Here is a 6,928-nt window from a genome sequence, read left to right as displayed (position 1 = left end):
GAAGTAAATACCATTGTTTGACAGGAACGTGTTGTCCTGATCAGGGGGAGGTTAGGCTCTCTACATTGTATTCTTGATTGCTCAGTAATACAAAGAGGTTATACAACATTCTTGGATGGGTGCTTTGTGTGGGTGAAGTGTGTTTTCCATAGGTTCCCGATTAGGAACCTATCATTGTTACAGAGAATGTTTTCATCTTCACATCCACTTAAATTATCTTACAAAGCTCAAGTCAATATAAAATATTTCTTAAAACATTTGTTAAAGTTTTTTTCAATTTAAGGTACATATGCCTTATGTCAATTATGGAAGAATTAATTTCTTCGTACAATCTTATATTTTTCTTTTGTTTGGTTGAAAACTCTCTAACTAAGGCTTAATAAATCATGTCAAGTATCAAAAGTTTGCTTAAAAAAGAGATAAGAATTTAATGATGCATGAAGCATATATAATGAACCTTTATGTCTATACATAAATAAAAGAAGTTATGAATATGAATATTTAAAGTGAAGGCTCTCAATACGCACAAAAAAGGATTTGTAACGAACAATTTTCTCAACTCTGATATATATAAAGAAATCTTTAAAATTAAGAGAAATAAGTAAGTGATCATAAATGCCTAAACGTTATTAGTTTCGTTGTTCAAAGTTTGAACTACCTAAATATTCACTAGAACACTCTTTATGTTGAAATAACAAACTAGTAAAATGATTAAACCTTGTATTTTTCTTTAAAATATACACTTTGTCTAGGAGAAAAAGCTTTTTGATTTTTTAAACCACTTCAATATTTCACCAAACCTTTAGCTAAGAGTGATTGTTTTCTTAACAATTATCATGTTTAGCTAGAAGTGATTGTTATCCAAAAAATACTTTAACATAGTTATGAGTGGTTGTGATCCAAAAATATTTAATTTTAATAATGAAAGGCTATATTCCAAACATACTCAATTAGTTAGCTAAAAGTGACTAAGGTTCAAACAATATTTGATAAGTGTCTAATTTAAGTGAATTTTAAGATAACTTTGACACTTATCTTGTTTTGTTTCTGTTTAAATTATGCTCAATTCACTCATATTTAGTTTGTTTTCTAGTTCTTGATATCTAATAAGAGTCAAAGTGTAAAAATAAAGAAAGTAGAGGAATTCTATGCAATTTCTGACAAACTGACTTTGACACGGCTGAAGTGTGAAACTTGAGACTTGAACCACATGAAGAAACTCACCTTGGAGGGAAACCTCAAGCCTTAACCTAAGGTTAAAGCCATGAAGAATCCTTCACTTAAAAGTAATCTCAGGGGCTGCAACATGAAGTGTGAGGCCTAAGTGATACATTGTCATTGAAGCTATCAAATTAATACTACTTTATAAGGCAACTTTAGTATTGACAAGTTAGTAGTCAAGAAAGTAGTTAGGGTTAAAGTAACCCTGAGTCGTTTCCCAACGAATACGAAATTTTTTTCCAATATTTGACGCTTATGAATGGTATGCAATGCTAAATAATAAAAGTGAGAAACTATGTTAATGAAACTAATGTTTAAAGAATGTTGAGTATCAAATAGGAAACTTAGAAACAATTATGATGAAATAGACTAATTCCACTGCTTTCCAAGATAGATTCATCATTGGTTAGCCACATATCATTGTTTAATTGATTATTGTTTAAGTTTCAAATTTATTAAAGTACATTCTTAATTAACTTGGGGGCGATCTCACAATCAATCAAAGTAGATTCTCCATCAAATGCAAGACCTTTCTAGATTATTCATAATGAATTAAACCAAAGTACATTCTCAATCAAATCCTATTGCATTTAATCATGTCTATTCTCAGATATCCTAACCAAATTAAAATTTAATTAATCAAAGTAAATTCTCAATGAATTATAGTTGAAATTCTTACCACCAATCAAAGTACAATCTCAGTTAGTAGCAAAAAACCATTTAATCATATGAAAGTTCCTAAATTCAATCAAAGTAAATTCTTAATCAAACCTAGAAACCCTTGAACTCATGATTAATATGCATCTAGACTCAAACACCTTATGATGCAAAAATCGTTGTTTTTAATATGATTGAGAGATGAAAGACACAGAAAGCAAGAATAACTCAAATCAATAATCAAAAGAAACAAATACATTAATTCAACTTAACCTCAGAATCCATAATGAAATTACAGTGGAATAGCCTTAGAAGCTTAGCCCTCCATGAATGGAGTATAATACATGGTAAAATAAAAGTGAGAGGAGTTATGGATGCTTGCTTCTAGTGGAGGAGTCTGAATGAATGAATGAGTTATGATTTATTTCTCCCTTGAGTCTCTTTATATAGGGCTTGATTGGGCTTGGACTCTCAATATTTTGTTGATAAGATCTTTTATCTTATATCTTCCAAATAATTAAAATATTTAGATAATTATAAAAATATTTAGAATATATTTTATGTTGATATTTCTAGATTTAACTAATTATCTTTAAAACATCAACTTAATTGTCTCCTAAATTTCATTTATACCCTTTTTAATTTTCCAAAATTTTAAGAAGTCCACAATTTTTCTCTATTTACACTTTAGTCTTTTCTCTCTTTTTCAAAATTTTAATTCAAACTTTAATTCCAGCTGCATCAATAAACATTAGACTATACAAAATAATTTATGTGATTAAAATAACATTTTAAGTCTTTTTAATTCACAAACCCTATAAAGTCAATCATCACAAATCTTATTCAAATCAATCATTTAAGTACAATTATTCCACTAAAATTTTGAAATTAAATATAAAATGTGGGCATAAATATGCACTCATCACGAAGCCATAAAAAACTCACCTTAGAGGAAGACCTCAAGCAACCACCTTTGAAAACAATCTGAAATGTGACGTTTACAGGTTGAGCCCAAATATGTGCACCTTAAGCCCTAAGAAAGGCAATTTGTAAAGATATGAAATAAATCCTCAATGACTCAAACGCCAAAACTTGGAGTTGAAGTCACACCTTAGACAGTTATAAACACAGACACCATGTCTCCATTTTAGGCATTGAATTGAGGACCAAATATGTAGTAATAGAGTAGGAATTATTCAGTCATAAGTTTATCTCTCTCAGTGGTAAGGTCTTTGTATTTGTTGTTTGACCGCTGAAAATCTAAGTTTAAATCATCATCTGAATGCTAGAGGAGGCGACTGGTAATACGTGCCTTGATCAGAGCAGCAACAACCTTCACTTTGTTGTATTCTATAGCCTTTTGAGCTTCCTTCAGATGACAGGTACGCTCCTCATTGAGGTCGTCTCTAAATCCTGCTAGGCAGCTTGTAGTTCCTCATTTGACTGAGAGTCCCTACAACATAGGTCAAATAGACATTAGATTGAATGCTTAGTTCATAAGCCATATCGGCAACTTCTTCAACAGTCATTCCTTTAAAAAAAAAACTTTTTCTCTTCGAGAGAAAGATTGAATTGTGCCCCGTGAGCAATCCAGACATTGTGATCTAGGGGCCCGACCAACAATGGACCCTTGGGAGAATTTTTCCTACTCCTTTTATGCGAGGAGACAAATTTTTCTCTAGAGGATTTCCTCTTCCCTTTATCTTTTCGAGGAGTAGGAGTGGTTGAGGCAGGAGACGACGTGGGAGCTTGAAGGCCCGACTATGCTAAAGAAGGCTCTTGGGCTGTTGAAGGTGTCCAGGCCGAGCCGGTTGAAGTAGTTGGGTTGGGCAAAGGAGTCGGTAACAACCATTAATAAATAATTATCAGGTTTGATTATATTGTTGTGTTATGGTTTATAAATATAGATTCAGTGTCAAGGCAAAGGACATTTTTTCATGACCTAATTTTAGTAGAAAATCTTCTTAAAAAATATATCTAATTTGAGCATCAAAATGTTTATTGCAGGTCAACCCTCACGATGGTCGATATGGAGTGAACACTCATAAATTGGTTATCAAACTGAGAACGCAAAGAAGAATATGGTGATAGCCGTCCTCGACCCTCAAAAAGCAAAAACACTAAAAAAGAGAGAAAGAAAAACGTTAAAGATAAACAAAAGAACAATAAATTATAAAATTAATTTAGAAAAAAATGAAAAACATCCTAGTAATATTCATATAAGACACATCCGTAGATAGAATTTATATATATATATATATATATATATATATATATATATATATATATATATATATATATATATATATATATATATAAAGTTTCATTATAATTTTATCATTAAAAAGAGTCTTGAAAAATTATGAAAATATTTAAATTACTTTAAATTTTAATTTATAAGTGATTTTATAAGTGATGTGGGATTTTAGTCCTATCAGAACAAAGCTTTTAGCCAAAGCCTAAAAAGAATGATGGTATTTATAATATTTATTCACAAAAATAAAGTGTCAATTTTCAATCTCAAATCCATTAAAATAATATCATCAGAATGAATTAACATATTGAGATATTATCTATTTCGATAGTGTGAATTGGAAGCTGCATTACAATATTTCTAAGTGGTGTGGTCTACGGAAACATGTTTGAATTTCTTGCTCACGTTACATTGGTGACTAAAATTTGAATATATTGATTGATTAATTTTTTTTTTCTCTGCATGGCTGTCCCGAGCTGTTAGAAACTATGACTTTGGAGTGATTGTGAATCTTATCCGATAAATTATACTATACTATCTGAAACACATTTTAGGGTATTTTGTTGATCCAATTTTCAAATTACGTTAAAAGGTGGGTGGGGTTTCTCTAATTCAATGTTGTTTTTAGTGCAATGTCGTTAGTAAGACTTTATCATTGAGATTATAATTTTTGTCGCGTGATACTTGCACAGAAACGGAATATGCTTTTATTAAAAAAAAAAAGAAAATAGCAAACTACATGTAAATAGCTAAAGTTATAATATGCGTGAAATTGAAACCATTCAAAGCCAAAATTTGTCATTGGTATGTGTAAGAAAGTAATAGTGAATGCGAATGAGACCACGAAAAACAATGATATTCATAGCTAGAGTGGTTATTTAAATTCTTATTCTTATACCCGTATTAGAAAGATTTGTCTATAATCAGCATTTAAACTCTTTAATTTTAACAGACCACATTTCACATTCTCTCCTCAAAAAACCTGGCATACCCACAAAAGTATAAGTAGAAGAAATAAATATTATATATTTTAAATATTGGTTAAATAGATTCATTGGTCCCTATTTTTGCTGGTTTTTTTCAATTAGGTCTCCTTTTTAAAAAATGATCAATTTGGTCTCTGAATTTGTAAAATTAAACTAATCAAGGACATTCCATTAACCTCTCTGGACGGCGCTAAAAATAGTCTTTGTTGGCAACAGTAGCTGTCATTTTGTAAACAGGTGTCACTTAACCAGTTTATGACGTGGTCTGCCATCTGGATATCAGGGCCAAGAGTCTGAACAGAAGCTCTAGGGGTCGAGGCTAACTCCCTCTCATTCTTCCACTTCACCTCCAAGAGACCAAGTCTCTTTCTCTGCACAAAACAAAAAAAAAAAACCTAAAGGGTTTCATCTTCCTCACGGTGCATATCACCACCTCCACCAGAAGTGATTGTCGCGCCGGACCACCGCCTAGCCTAAAGTTTCGCCGGAGACCCCAAAAGTCGTCGGGGCCGCCGTTGGCCGCAACGTCAGATCTTCTTCTTCCTCTCCCCTTTTCGCGTGTGAGAGGAGAACACACACCTTCCATCTTGCGTTTCCACCACCACTGCCGACCACGACTCAGCCTCCACTGTTCAACGTCGCCGTTGTCCTCGCCGGAGACGCTTCCTCGCCGGCGCCGTCAGCGTCGCTCCCCTTCCATCTCTGTTCGAGGGTTTTCTTTCTTCTCCCTTAAACTCCAGGCGCCTCTAGCAGTGCCACCACCTACCTCCAGTAGCTCCACTGCCGACGACGGGGACGAAAACGATTTTCCTCTTTTCTTCTCTTTTTTGAACGTCGTCTATTGATGGATTCCACCACTGATTGGCGTTGTGTCTGGCGTCATAGGCCGAAGGAGACAAATCCTAGCTCTTGGTATTGAAGTCACTATGATGACGTTGAACTAATGATGAAGTCATAGTGTTGATCGATCATCCTTGTTCGAATGTACTGGGTACAGTAGAGGATAGGATGGCTTGTTATAAAGAATAAGCTCTGAGCATGTTGGCATGGGATCTGTTATTTGGTTTGCTTGTTTCAGGTGAAAGGCAGTCTTGAGATTGAGGTTAGTTGCAGTGGACATCGTTACTCAGATTGAGGGAGGTCTTGTTTGCTAGAGAGAAAAACTGATTGTGATTTCTATTTTGAATGAGAACTGATATGAAAGGAAACTGCCTCTGATTCATGCTTTTGTTTTCCTATAGTGTCTTCTGGATGCAGGTATTGAAGCCTTTTGAAGCCATTTTGAGGGGTAGTACATGCCTATGTTCTATTGTGAGTTATGCTTATTGAATTTTGAAGGCGTTGACATTACATTTTGTGCTCAATTTGATTAACAGAGTAAAACGAAGGTGAAGGCAATATGATTTTCCTCTTGATTTCCCAATTTCCTCATTTTACCCTTACTTAAACTTAAAGCACGTGTTTTTAAAATTTTAATCCTTAAAAAGTTAAAATAGTAACCACGTCATAAACACATTATATGCCACCTGTATGCAGCATGACAGGTATTCTTGCCAGCAAAGTCCATATTTAACACCGTCCAAGGAAGTTAACGGAATGTCCTTGATTGGTTTGATTTTTCAAATTCAGGGACTAAATTGATCATTTTTAAAAAACGGGGACCTACTTGAAGAAAACCAGCAAAAATAGGGACCATTGAATGTATTTAACCTTAAATATTTTTTAATTAAACTAAATGTAACTAGTTTTTTTAATTCAAATAAAAGGTGTATTAAACTATATAATAAACTAAAATATTTAAAAAAAAAAA

Source organism: Vigna radiata, unplaced genomic scaffold (genome assembly GCF_000741045.1).
Source record: "Vigna radiata var. radiata cultivar VC1973A unplaced genomic scaffold, Vradiata_ver6 scaffold_282, whole genome shotgun sequence".
Taxonomy (NCBI): domain Eukaryota; kingdom Viridiplantae; phylum Streptophyta; class Magnoliopsida; order Fabales; family Fabaceae; genus Vigna; species Vigna radiata.
This window is presented reverse-complemented; position numbering follows the sequence as displayed.